The sequence below is a fragment of the Mus pahari genome, chromosome 18, assembly GCF_900095145.1.
Source record: "Mus pahari chromosome 18, PAHARI_EIJ_v1.1, whole genome shotgun sequence".
Taxonomy (NCBI): Eukaryota; Metazoa; Chordata; class Mammalia; order Rodentia; family Muridae; genus Mus; species Mus pahari.
In genome coordinates this window covers 12,492,373-12,506,593 of record NC_034607.1, presented here as the reverse complement: position 1 = coordinate 12,506,593, position 14,221 = coordinate 12,492,373, and the positions used below count along the sequence as shown (strand labels likewise).

Sequence of the window (14,221 nt, the reverse complement as noted above, 5' to 3'; positions counted from 1 at the left end):
CTCAGATGTGACAGTAAAAGCTCGGGGGAAGTGTGAGTGACTATGTCAAGATATTTTGCCCAAGAAGAGCAAAAACATCAACACAGGTCTTTCTGCCACTATTTCCAAGGCACTTTTTACTAACAGTATTTATTAAATGAGCAAGCCTGGTTTTCTTGTAAGAATCACATGACTTCTAAATAACAGAATAAACTTTTTCTGTGGCATATTAAGTAAAAATAAATAATACTAATAACAAAGGCTCTAAACTTCAGAAACAGCGAGTAAACACTGATCAGAATCTTCATGCTAGGAGCAAACACAATCAATTCCAGATTTTAAGACTGCCTTCTAGCCCTGGGGGTGGTCGGGAGAGAGCGACTGGGATACAAAGTGAATAAGATAGATGGATGGGTGGATGGTTAGATAGATGGATGGATGAATGGATGGATAGACAGACAGACAGACAGACAGACAGACAGATCGGAAAAAATATTGTTTTCTAGCAATAGTTGGAAGGAGAGGAGGGGGCTGGAAAGGCACTCTGATAGTGATGTAATTAGGGACTCCAGAACACTGCAGGCTATCACTTTGAAGGCTGGCACTCAGAACACAAATAAGACAATGCAAATAATACAGTGGGGGTAGAAGTCACTCCTGCTGACATTGGGCAGAACGATTATATGCACCAATCAAAAATTAGTGGAATCTGAGAACCTGACCTTGGTGCTAAGAAAGAAAATAAAAGTGGTTTAGTGAGTATATGAGTTTGCACATCGTTTCAATATACATCCAAAATATAGATCAAAAGCATTTAGTCCTTACTCCACAGAGTAGGGTATCTATGGAGAATGTAGTCAGATGTAGATAAAGGGTGCCTTCTTCAGGCACCCTCCACTTTATTTTAGGAAAACTGGAGCCTGCCAAGTCTGCTAGACCGCAGGGACTCCTTCTGTCTCCACTTCAGCAACATTAGGATTTTAGGTGGGAGACCCAGCTCTGCATTTACATGGGTGCTGATGATCAAACACAAATGCTCAAGTTTGGCAGTGAGTACTTTACTAACTGTGGTGGTTCGAATAAGAATGACCTGATACACTCATATATTTCAATGGCTAACATCGGGAAGTGACACTAAAGAAGATGACTTAGGCTGAGGAGGTGTGGCCTTCTTGGAGTATGTGTAGAGTTGTTGGAGAAGTATGACACTGGAGTAGCCTTTGGGGTTTGAAAAGTGGAGGCCAGGCCCAGTCTCAGTCTCTGTCTGCTGTCGGGGATCACAATGTAGACCTCCCAGCCACTTCTCCAGCACCATGTCTACCCACTGATCGAATCACTTCCCTGGCCCTTCTTTCTTTGAACCTTCTCTGTAAATGAGATGCACCAGCTAATACAGGACTCAGTAGTGAAACAAAGGACCATTTCTCCTGAGGTGAGGAGCGAGACACAGCTACCTGCTAATTAAGAATCTTACCAGCAGTGTGAACAGAAAGCCTCATTATAGGAGGTGCCAAGGATGGAAAACATGTCAGAGAAAATTAAACTATTCACGTGTGTATAGGATAAACTTTTCACCCTTAAGAAAGAAAGAATGATTGTATCTTAAACAAATAGTGTTTAAGAACATAGGAAGGAGGTCACATACAGGAATAACCAAAAATTATAACTTTCATATTTATCACCACTGATAATAACAAGTTCCATAAGAAAATACAAAAATTTATAACAGAAACTAAGAAATACGCAACCTGTATAAGAATAAACTTCTCTGATGTTCTAAAAAATACCAGAAATGGAAAACCATACAACCCCATGTACAAAGATAAGGTAAATCTTCGGTTGCAGCAAAAGCATCAGCCCCGTTTCCCAATTCAGAAATAAAAGACACTCAGCATAAATTGGGAAATTTATCTGGAAGAGAAAATAAACTAAACTGGCTAAAATACATGAGTGTACAGCCTTCTATAACGGTATGAGAGTGAACCACTGTCTACTCTAGCATTTGGACAGACACTCTGTGAGAACGCTACCACAGCACTGAGCTCCTCCGTGAGGCACACTGGCACTTATAACTGATGTGTAAGGTGTTGATTTCATGGCTGCTGCACCCATTAGGTATTCCCACTTTGTATCATCTTGCTTGGTTCACTTAGGTGATCCAGATACATTTAATATTTCAAAAATGGACCAGGACACAGCAACATAACCATTCCTCTAAAAATCCAACTTCGACTTTCTGTTTGTCTGCATATATGTGCACTGCTTGTGTGTCAGATGTCCATGGAAGACAGAGAAGGGTATAGGAGCCCTGAGAACTAGAATTACATGCAGTTAGCTGTCATGGGAGTGCTAAGAAAAACTCAGGTCCTCTGGAAAAGCAGCCAGTACTCTTACACCAGTGACCCATTTCTGTATTCATACAAATTTATTTTATAAAAAGGTGTGTGTGTGTGTGTGTGTGTGTGTGTGTGTGTGTGTGTGTGTGTGTGTGTGTAGGTTGGTGAGTATATATGCAAGTACAGGTGCCCATTGGGGCCAGAAGAGGGAATCAGAACCCCTGGGGTTAGAGATAGATGTCTGAGGGCCATCTGACAATGGTGCTGGGAACCAAACCTAGGTCCTCTAGAAGAGCACTAATTACTGTTGAAAACTGATCTATTCTCTACTTCCATTCATTAGAAAGCATTCTATGTACAGAAACAGGTGATGGAGAGCTCACATATTATATTGTATTCATATTAACCAAAGCAGTTTTAAATTATATGCACTTAAAATAATCAGGAAGTTTACATTCTTGGAAATGCTAAGATTATGCAAAGATCAATAAACATAAACTACACTGTTACATATGAGAGTGAAGCAAACAAATGCCTAATTCAGACCTTAAGGCTGGTAGCTTCATGAAACAATGAGGTTTTTTAACAATGAGGTTTTTAAAAAACAGAAGAAATTATGTGTGGATGCAGTCAAGTATACTCATGCACGCATGTGGAGGACAGAGGATAGCCTCAGATTTTGTTCCACTGTATTTGCTATCCTTTCTTTGATTCAGGGTCTCTCATTGGCCTGGAACTGGTCAAGCAGGCTAAGTAGGCTAAGGCAGGCAAGTCAGCTGGCTTGGAAGCCCCAGGAAGCTCTCTCTTGCTTTCCCAGTGCTGCCATATAAGCTTACTCCATCATTTTAAAAATGGGTTCTAGAGAGCAAACTCGGCCTTTAATGATGCAGCAATCTGTCCAGCCTTCAACATGAAACACTTCTGGTGGCATCTGGGACACCACCTTCTATTGGATTCTCTTGATCTTCATGGCAGCAACATCTCACATTCTGTGGTTGTTTCCTTCATTTCGGGAAATAACTCACTCCAAGTGATTCAGGGCTCAGACTAACTTCTGTTATACAAATACACACCTCTATGGATAAGTGGTCTCCCTAGCTTCTACCACATGTCCCTGAAGTAGGGCATGTCCCTGAAGCAGGGCAGACTTTCTTATCCAATTGCTAAGTTAGCATAACAAAAAGAATGCATACAAAGCCCAAACCCAAATTTCCTCTTCTGAATTTTAGTTATTAGAACATCTTTTTGGCACGATTATATCATATGGATATCCGATATTACTGGCACTATCATTCATCCAATTCTCCAGAATTAAGGCCTCAGAATTATCTCTAAATTCTTTATTTTGCTTGTGTTCTATATTGGACCCATCAGTAAATATTCAACTACCTTGAAAAGGTCCCCAGAATTGATGAGCTGGGGGCATAGCTCACTAGAAAACTTCTTGCCTAACATATATAAGGTTCTGGATTCTAGTGTTAGCTCTGCCCTCCTACAAAATTATAATTCTGGAATTGCTCAGAAACCCCTCAACCTACTAATGCCCTAATCCAAAAGACCATCACCTCTGACAAGGGCTACCATTGCCACGCCTTATCTCCTATCCCCCTATATGCATCTATATGCATCTCTGCCCTCGTGAGTCTCCTCACCTATATACTCCAATAAGGAAAACATATAATTTAGTTAGGTATGGTAATACACACTTGTATTCCCCAACAGTCAGGAGGCAGAAAGATCAATGAGCTCCTTGCCAGCCTGCACTACACAGCAAGACCCTGTCAATCCATGAAAATTTTATACATTTAAATAAAACCATGATTTCTATGGCCAACAAGAGCTAGCTTGTGTCTTCATCTACAGTAGTCCTTAAACTATCAACTTCCCTGCTGCTCTGAAAACACACTAAACACTCCCATCTAGACGTTTTTTATACTTCCTATGGAGTATAAAAAGTAGATGGAGATTGCTCTTTCCCTAGAGATTGCATAATTTCATCCAAATTTCCCTTCCAATTGTCCCTTCAGAATGGCCTCTTCTTGGTTATCACATTGAAAACCCTAGTTTCTATCCTATTCTTTCCTTGTACTTTTATTCCTAGGTAAGACGGCAGGCGCACACGTCAATGCCTAGGGAAGCCTCACAAGTGCAGACACTTCTTTCTGCTGACCAAACTTGTGAAGAGAACACCACAGACCTGCCGCTCTGAGTGTATTCCAACAATGAGCAATAATTCAATCCGGAGTTTGAATGAGTGCGTCTCTTAAGGAGGAGGTGAATAGCAACAATAAAGAAACATTCGCTTACAAAGTGTCTCATGGTCATGAGTTAACTCCAATCACCTCATAAAAAGTACTTGAATATATACCCGTGTAAAATCCTTTATATATTCTGCATTGACTTAGTTTTTGCTGACAGGATGTGAAAAAACATTATCTTTCACATAATTTAAAAGCCAAGAAAATATGGTTTTATCTTCATATTATAGGCATCTTAGAATAACAATTTTACTTCAACAAGACAGTAAGGGAAAAGAACAGATATAAAGGTTATCTATCCCAGTTGTCTTACAGTATTTACTTGCTTTTCTAAATTGAATCCTATCTTTTAAGTGTTCTCTCATATGAAAGTATAAACATAAAAGTTAACCAAAACTTTTTAAGGTAAGAGGTAAAGGGAATTGTTAGTTACAATTACTAGAATGGTCATATCAAGGTCTTAGTAACAGCTGTCAATCAAATTATTTTATACAGCCATGCTGCCTCTCACCCAAACAGAAAGAATTGTGAGTCTATTTAAAATAGAAGATTTTTGTCTGAGGATGCAGTTTCTTTGCAATTCACAACTAATTAAAATGAAGAAAAGCCTTCAGAAGAATATGTTGTTTTATCTGTATCAAAACATAGGTCATTTCATATCTGGATCATCCATTCACTCATCTAAATTTTATTTACTATTGGGGTCATCCTTATTTGTAACTTCCTAGTATTTTTATAAGTCCTGGGGATTCAATCCTAGCACTGCAAAATATACATGCACTAAGTATTCATGTTCCGAAGATTGTAAAACTTTTAGAAACAAAACACTTAAATTATAATGCTTAGTGAACGTTACTTTAAAAATAAAATAACTACAAATGGGCAGGGTGGGCCACACCTTTAAGCCTAGCACTCAGAAGGCAGAGGTAGGAAGATCTCTATGCATTCAAGGCCAGCTGATCTAAGATGCCAGTTCTAGGCCTGGTAATGATACATAGAAAACACTCTTAAAACGAAACAAAACAAACAAAAAAGAAGAAGAAGAAGAAGAAGAAGAAGAAGAAGAAGAAGAAGAAGAAGAAGAAGAAGAAGAAGAAGAAGAAGAAGAAGAAAAATTTAAGGAACGTATTTGGTAACTTTGGGACCCAGGGAGAGGTCAGAGGTTAACATCACATTCTGTGCTCTTCAAAGGACCCAACTTCAGTCCCAAACACCTACATTAGACAGTTCACATGCTCCTTCAACTCTAGTTCTGGGGGGTCCAACACACTCTTCTGCCCTCCTTGTATACCTGCACTGCTATGCACATGACCTGACACCACCCCCAACAAATAAGAATAAGATAATATATTTTTAAAGAGAGATAGCATGCCTGAGTCCCTGGTTTACGGACTGTCATTTTTTTCTAAGGAAACGGTAGCGTTTGAGCTAGATTTGGAGACTAGAAGACAAGGCATTTTCAAAATACAAATCAGTGAGTCTGAAAAGGATAACACACCAAAACTAAAAAAATACAGAAGCTAAAATAAGAGAACCTTACTGGGAATACTAGAATGTATGACTAAGGTGGTTCCTTCCAAATTCTACACATATATAAAAACGGTCAAGTTTTCTCATAAAGATAGAAAATTCAGTTTTTACATTATTAACAATTAGTTGAGATGTTTTAAAAATGAATCACAGGAAAGGGGTTAAGAAGAGTGATATTTTAGGTCACAGTGCTCAGGGAAGAAGCCTGAGGACTACAGCAATGGCTGTATGGTGGCTGTTAGGAACCATTCCTAATGAATACTACACATAACTGAGCATTCTGTCCATGGAGTACGTCAAATGCCCAGTTCTACACTTGATCTTAGCCAAAAGGCCGAGAAGCGATAAATGCCCAGTTCTAAAATACACATTTTACAGCAAATGATTTATCTGACATTCAAATGAACAAGGATAAAAGAACACATATGTTGAACTTCACAAATTAATGTTTATATGTGATATTATGAAATATTTCAAATATAAAGACAATATACAATTAAGAAAAATCTAGATTAGATTTTAAAATATATATTTTTAAATAATGCTTTTAAATGCTTATGGAAGGTATTGGTAAGTCATCCTTATGACTATATAATTCAGAGAATTATCAACACTTTAATATAAGAGATCCCAGGACAAATGCTTCTAAGACACACAAAGGTTTAAAAATATAGTCCACACTATTTGCATACATAACTTGTTTTCCTCATTGTCTAAGACTAGCAGAACCAAAGAAACCCACATCCTAAGCCACAGAACAGAGACACCTGGTTTTGTTCTTATCACAGGATGACAAATGCTTTCAATACCCTAATAGCACACAGACATCCTCAACATTTGTATAGTGTTTTTTAACTAACAAAACGGTGTGTCCTTCCTGAGTTCTAGAATGGTGAAAGGCTCAATGCAAACACTTCTTAGAATACCTTACCACTCCATTTAAAGAGACAGGGTCAAGATCATGAGCTTCACAACATTCTGTTTCTTTTGTTGCTCTAATGCTTACATGGTTGAGTGTGACTTCAAAAGGTTCTATAACTCATGGTGGTGGTGCACGATTGAAATCCCAGCACAGCAGGCAGAGGAAGGATGAGACCACAAGAGAATCCTCAAGTTCATGACTACCCTGGGCTACACAGCCAGATAGTCCCTGAAAACCAGACCAAACAGGGGACTGAAAAGAAACCAGGAAAAAATAGTATCTCTGGGTTTATACTTATAAATATATCTACGTGTCGATATCTGCTTTGGTAGGAAAATAGTAATGATTTTCATCAGTACAAAACAACAACAAAAAAGATTTTAATACTCTAATCATGTTATAGGAATTAAAAACATGAGGAAACATATATTTAAAAAGGCTTGTCTTTTCATGTGTGTGTCTGTGTGTTTGTGTGTATAATTAGAATGATGAAAAGAGCTATTAGTTTTCTTTATTTTTGACAAGTATAATTTTATAACAATCTCTAAGGGCACTACTTTATAGTGTTTTATAATTTAGCTTTTTAAAATAAATTCTAAAATTAATGGCATTATTCTCATGTTTCCAGTGAAAAATAATGCTAATTTAGATAATCTAGTTAAAAATGTGTTTTTTTTAATATTTAAAGAATGTAACAGCCATCAACATGTTTGCTTTAAAAGCACAAGGACCTGAGTTTTCTGAGTAGAGTGGCCTGTACTTGTACTAGTAATGCTAGGGTGGCAAAGATGGGCAGATCCCGGGGCTGGTTGTTTGGGCACCTGGTCTAACCATGCCTACTTGGCTAGCTCTGAGCCAATGGGAAACCCTACCTCAAAAACAAGGTGGACAGCTGAGCCAATGAGAGATCCTATCTCAAAAACAAGGTGGACAGCTGAGCCAATGAGAGATCCTATCTCAAAAACAAGGTGGACAGCTGCTGAGGAAAACACCTCAGGTTAGTTTGCTCTGGCTTTCTCATGAATGTAACAGACATGCATGGAGACCCACACAAACACACATACACATTTTCATATACAAACAAACAAGAATTTGGCAATGCCATTCATAACTGATCTCTGTAGATTTGATCACAAAAGTGCAAATAACTTAACAGAAGTGAAATGAATTCCCTATGCCATCCAAGTATCAGGCGAAAGCAGCTTTTCAAATGAAAAGTACTGTTAGGAGTCTGATGTCTTGTCTTTTTACCATCCAGATGACAACTCCAACCCAATCTTCCTATTCATTACACTGTAAAGACTTCAATGATGTCCTAATGCTTGGAAAGGCATGCCAACAATGCACAATCAATTTTGAAATGCTCTGTTACTCTACAAGGCTCTCACTTAAAACAGATTTCCAAAAATCTAATTACTATTTTGCATAGGATATGCTAACTCCTGGTTTTCTTCAGTCTGTCACCCCCAGTGCAAATTAAAAGCCCCTACCTAAAGACACAGGAGAACCTGAGCCCCAGACAGGAGACTACAACTCAATTGTTCTTGAAAAACAGCCGATGTTGAAAATCTTGACTCTGTATCACAATCGGCATCCTAAAATGTGTATTTCTAAATTACTCAAAGCTATCTATTATAACTGCTTTGCAACTCAAAGGCCTAATGAAGTCATCTTTTCCTAACTTTAATCTATACAGAACTCTGCTGCCTCTACAATAGGATATTTGACTTGACAAAGTATAGTGTCTCTGGGAAGCATTGGCTCTGTCTATAAAACTGACTCTTGGGACCCAGGATAAGAAATGCTAGTTTGCAGCCACTTTATAAACCTCAGCTTGACCACAGACACCTCAGAAGACATGGCAACTATGCAGAATGATACCGGTCTAGAGATCCCATCTCCGGGATCTTAGTGCAATGCATGTAGTAGCCTACAGGAGCTTCCTTGTTCAGCGTAGTGCGATGGTACAGAAATAACATCCAGAAATATTTCTATTACCCACCACAGCAACTCCCTTGTAATTCATTATTATGAAAGCACAGAACCATGGGTCAGATCCTAATGTGAACATGTGCCACAATACACAAGCTTGCTTATCTATTGAGATAATGAGAAAATGACATCAGACACCTTACTTCAAATTACTCTGCAGAAGACAGTCCTTGCTAGTTATTCAATTTTGCTCATGAAGGAAGTACAAAGGAAGGAGGATAAATATACTCAAACTAAAAGGTCAGAATAAACCCTTTATTGTGACTGATTATCCAACACTACTTGGTGTATTCCAAACTCCATGGGGAAATGTGTCAAAATAAAGGTGGAGTCCTGCCCTTCTCCACTTCACATATTCTCAGTCCTACTGAAGAGACAAGCTGCTTCATACTCCAGTCACATTTACAAGGGACCAGGCCCTGACCATGCAAGGACAGAGTGCTATACCACTGGCAAGATTTGATCAAGCTGCACTGAATAGCAGCAGGGGGACCATTTTCTTATGGTGTTATGGCAATAATGAGGAGAGACAAACTGAGTCCACCTCTCCAGAAATAAGAGATGATAACTGGACACATCTGTAAGAACCTGTTCGGCAATATCTCACAAAGTCACAGTTCTAAACTATTTAACTCCTCCAAAGTCACAGTGCTAGGACCTGAGGCACAGATGGAAAACATCACTCCAGGAAAGGAGCTATTGACATGTATGTGGTCTGAACTTGTGATGCTATCATAGCCTCAACCAACATTTAAACAAAAAGCTTTCTGCAAGGCTGGGATTATGAATATCAGCCAGAGCCATGCAGTTTGGGTTATAATTCAAAATTTACCTACATAGTTTATAATCAGGGAGAGTTTCTCTCTCGCTTTTTCTAAAATTTGTGGGGTTTGTGTGTGTGTGTGTGTGTGTGTGGTGGGGAGAGAGAGAGAGAGAGAGAGAGAGAGAGAGAGAGAGAGAGAGAGAGAGAGAAATAATTGTTTTGGATCCCCAGAGCTAGTTAAAGGCAGTTGTGAGATGCCCAGTGTGGGGCCTAAGAACCAAACTCAGATGCTCTGGGTGAACAGGAAGTAGTCTTTACAGCTGAACCACATCTCCAGCCCTGAGATCCTATCTCTTAAAGAGGCTAAAATGTATAGTTTCTACATGGCTTGATCATAAATTTAAAACTATAGGGCTAGGAATGAGGCTCGTCTATTAAGATCTGCCCTAGGTCACTAGCAGTGAACACACCAAATGTGTGGGACATGCCAGTGATGCTAGCATTTGAGTGGTGGAGGCAAGAGGATCAGAAGCTCAAAATCAGTTTCTGTTTCAGAAGGAGCTCAAGACAAACCTGGGATATATCAGACCTTGCCTCAAATAATAAAGAAAAATGGCTGGGGATGCAGTTCAATATTTAAAGTGTGTGGCAATGTGAATGGAACCCTGAGTCCAATTCCTAGTTCCCCATAAAACTGAACAGGGTAATATAAGGCCTGTAATCCTTCAATGCCATCATTGGCTATATAGTAAGTTCAGGGAAAGTATGGGCTATATAAACACTTGTCTCAAAGATAAATAAATAAAAAATGCTTATAACTTTGAAACACTTTCTTTTCTGTGAACACTGAGGCTCAGATATAGTTAGGATCTCGTTACATTTTCTTTGTTGTTGTTGGTTGGTCTTGATCTCAAATTATTTTAATTAATTGTATAAGTCAAATATTAGCACATTTCAATTTGATCATTAGAGAACACTATCAGGAAGGCAATAATCAGCCCATCTTTTCTCTTGAAAGTAGATTGAGATGGTGCTATTACATCTGCCCATCCAGAAGGGGTCAGGGTCCCAATCTCAACACCAAACAAGTCTAGGTCTAAAATAATCAATTATGGCATAGTTGTCTGAGAAGGAAAACAGAACTTTAATATACTGTCTAGAAAGAAGATCCCAAGGGGGCCATAAGTCATGGTATACTAATAACATATTAATCCAGTGATTAAAGTCAAGGTCATTTATAATAACACTAGTATGTTTCAATTAAACAGTCATTTGGCAGGCTGAGGTATGGCTCATTTATATTCTTATCAATTAAACTAGAACACAGTTTACACTAAAAGTTACTAATAAGAAGCAAGACTCCAAAGGCAGCAATTAAAAGTTTCTGGAATATTCAAGGAGTTCTACCAAGTGATCTACAGCAAACTCTGGGAGAGCAGAACAACAGTACAGCTTTGGGGTTCAAAAGAAAATGTAGCAAATGTATGAACGAGTGATTTCTTGGGAGCAGTCTAAAATTAGAGGACCAAAAATATAAGCACTATGGCTCAAGTGTGGAGATACAAAGATTTTTCCATGAAAACGAGCAAGTATAACACATATAGATTCTGCAAGCGAAGCAAAACCTGAAACTGAAAATATTGTTTTAGCTGGTAAAAACATTTTTATATGTAAGTGAATTATGGTGTTTCCTAACTGCCTGAAGTGCTTAGTGAATTGACATTTTTAAAAATCTGTACAATTTGTATGCTTCAATGGGAAAAATCGAGTAAGAAATTAAAGTGTAAAAGGCAAAGAAGCGATGGACACAGGACAAGCACTGGGAAGCAAACTGTGCCCCGAGGACTGGCTCTGCAGTCTGAACCCACATCCCCAAGCCCAGCTCAAGGTCTCCATAGGCAGTCCCCAGGAAAGCCATCAACAAGTCCAGGAGCTTCCCCACCTCAGCAGTAGGGACAAACAACAATCTGATAAGTTGCTGCGCCCAGGAAAAACCGATTCCAGGGACTTGGTAGGACACTGACACTCAGTCCTCAGAAGAACAGTAGTTCAAAGTCACAAAAGCCACAAATGCTCAGTGGAGAGGAACTGGGAGATGGCTCAGTCAGTTAAAGCAGAAGGACCAGGATTTACTTCCCCATCATCTAGGCCACAAAGCCAGGCATGGTGGTGCCTGTCTGCAATCCTGATAATGGGGAGGTAGAGACAATCAGATCCTTGGAACCCCACAGTGGGCCGGTCAGCCTACCTAAGTCAGTGAGTTCTAGGTTCAGACAAAGGAACTGGACTCAGAACTAACATGCAAAGAGAATCTCACAGGGACGCAGTCCTAAACAAAGAACTTCAGGGAAGTAAGGAAAGCTGAGGGAGAAAAAGGGTTTTCTCCAGAAAAAAGTCCCTAGGGTATGAGAGGAGATGGGGGGGGGGGGAGAGAACAATTAAAAAGAGGCAAGAGACTATAAATTTGAGAGAGTAAAAGGCAGGGTACATTATAGGGAGGAAAGAGAAAAGGAAGAAATGATATAATCATATTTTAATAAAAAAAAACAAAAAACTAGAAAGGCTGAAAAGCCCAGCATTTAAGACCACTTGCTGCTGTTCCAGAGGACATGAGTTCAGTTCCCTAGCACTCATGATAGGGGGTTTATAATTGCCCATGACTCCAAATCCAGAGTGTATGACATACTGTGCTAATTTTCATGGGCACATGAACACATGTACACACACATGAATAATAAAATATAATCATATAACTATATGCTCTCTCTATATATATACATTCAGACATTAAAAACCATGTATGTACACACACATAAATAAATAAATATCACTAACTAGCTCTTCAGAAAAGAAACTCTAAGAGCCTTGGTCTGCCCATCTCCCCTCCCTTCTGGAGCCACACAGAGAACTCAGCCTCACTGAAGTTCAAGCTCCTCAAGGGCACAGTGTCTGTCTTACAGGACACTGACTCTGCTTCCAGCCACAAAGCAGTTTTCATCCCTCCTACTGCTTCATGGTAAGAATTAGTCACTGGAGGGGAGAAGCAGCTAACATGGAGAGCCTACTGGGCAGCACAGTAGCCTACAAACGGCTTTTACTCAGAATCTAGCTGGATGGGAAGCCTCAAAAGGTCAATTCCATCCAGAATCTCAGGTGGTTGTTGATGTTAGATAAGAAAAACATAATCTACTAGAGTTAGTTGTCTTTAGGATTAAAGATCCATACAACTACATATCATATATTTAGACACATTTTTCTAAGAGCAACAGGTCACTATTTGTAATTTAGCATCTGTGGCAATCATAGAGATCCTATAACAATAGTGGCCTGGAGAGACAACTCAGAGGTTAAGCACACTGGCTGCTCTTCAGGCTGGGAATCATGTGGGTTTGAGTTCCAGCACCCACATGATAATTACAACAGTCTCTAACTCAAGCTCTTGGGGATCTAGCTACATCTGTGCCCTCTCCTGGCTTCTATTATCAGCGCTTACGAAGTGCCCATTTGGTGTCTTCTTACTTCTGTGCTGCGAGGCGCTCTGGACAAGTTCTGATTTTGTAGAGTTTATTAATTTTTTTCTTTAATTCATTTAATTTAGAGGTGATGAACTCATGGTCGCCCAGACTACTGAATTTGATTTTATTTTCCTATAAAACCCCAAAACTGGCAACTCTTCCAGAAGACCACAATGCTGCCGCCGTTTCTTTCCTCTTTTCTTCTTTCCCTGCCGTGCCCCTGCCCTGATGAAATACAAAGATGCATTATCTTTTAAAACTAAAGCCCACATTTTACTGAATAAATCCAGCTCTGCTCTGTCTAATAAATAAGGAAATAGAATCTGAGACCTGGTACTCTCACCTATCTCAGCCTTTTAAAAAAACAGGGTAATTTAATATTTCTTAACAATGATCCTACAATTCCTTTCATTTCCATCTGGCCTAGCCCTTCTCCAGGAGCTCCAAAGCTGCTACTTCCATTAACATTAGAATGATGGGATAACTTGTCTAAATTTTCTGTTCAAAATAGATAGTATACAAAATAGTATGAGTCCAATATTGATAAAAGTAATTTTAAGATTCAGACATCCTTGAAAGCAAAAGCAAGATTTTCCTTCCTTAGTACTGCACAAGGAAGTGGGAGCTGCCTTCTATGCAACATCATGGCAACTGTCTGACATCTTGTGAGCTCTGAGATGCTTCATCTGGTACCAGTCATCTTGATATGAATATGTCAAAATTAAGTATAAATGGAAGAAATCCAGTAGTACCTGAAGGGTGTAGAGAAAATTCAACATCAGATTTAATACACAAGGGCCTAGTAAGCCAAATCATACATCTTACAATGCTTAGAGTGCTCTGTGATGGAAAGACCAGTCCAAATAACCACCAGAGCCACCAATCTCCCACGTGGACCTGAAAACCCGATAGGGCTGGTAAGCCTG

General features: G+C 39.2%; 1 protein-coding gene and 1 pseudogene across 1 annotated transcript in view; both read right to left on the bottom strand.

Annotated features, from left to right (window-relative positions):
* Supt3h (SPT3 homolog, SAGA and STAGA complex component) overlaps nt 1–14,221 on the bottom strand; it is a 317,124-nt gene that overhangs the window by 194,380 nt on the left and 108,523 nt on the right. The gene's annotated exons all lie outside the window — the stretch shown is intronic.
* LOC115062532 lies at nt 6,281–6,449 on the bottom strand (annotated as a pseudogene).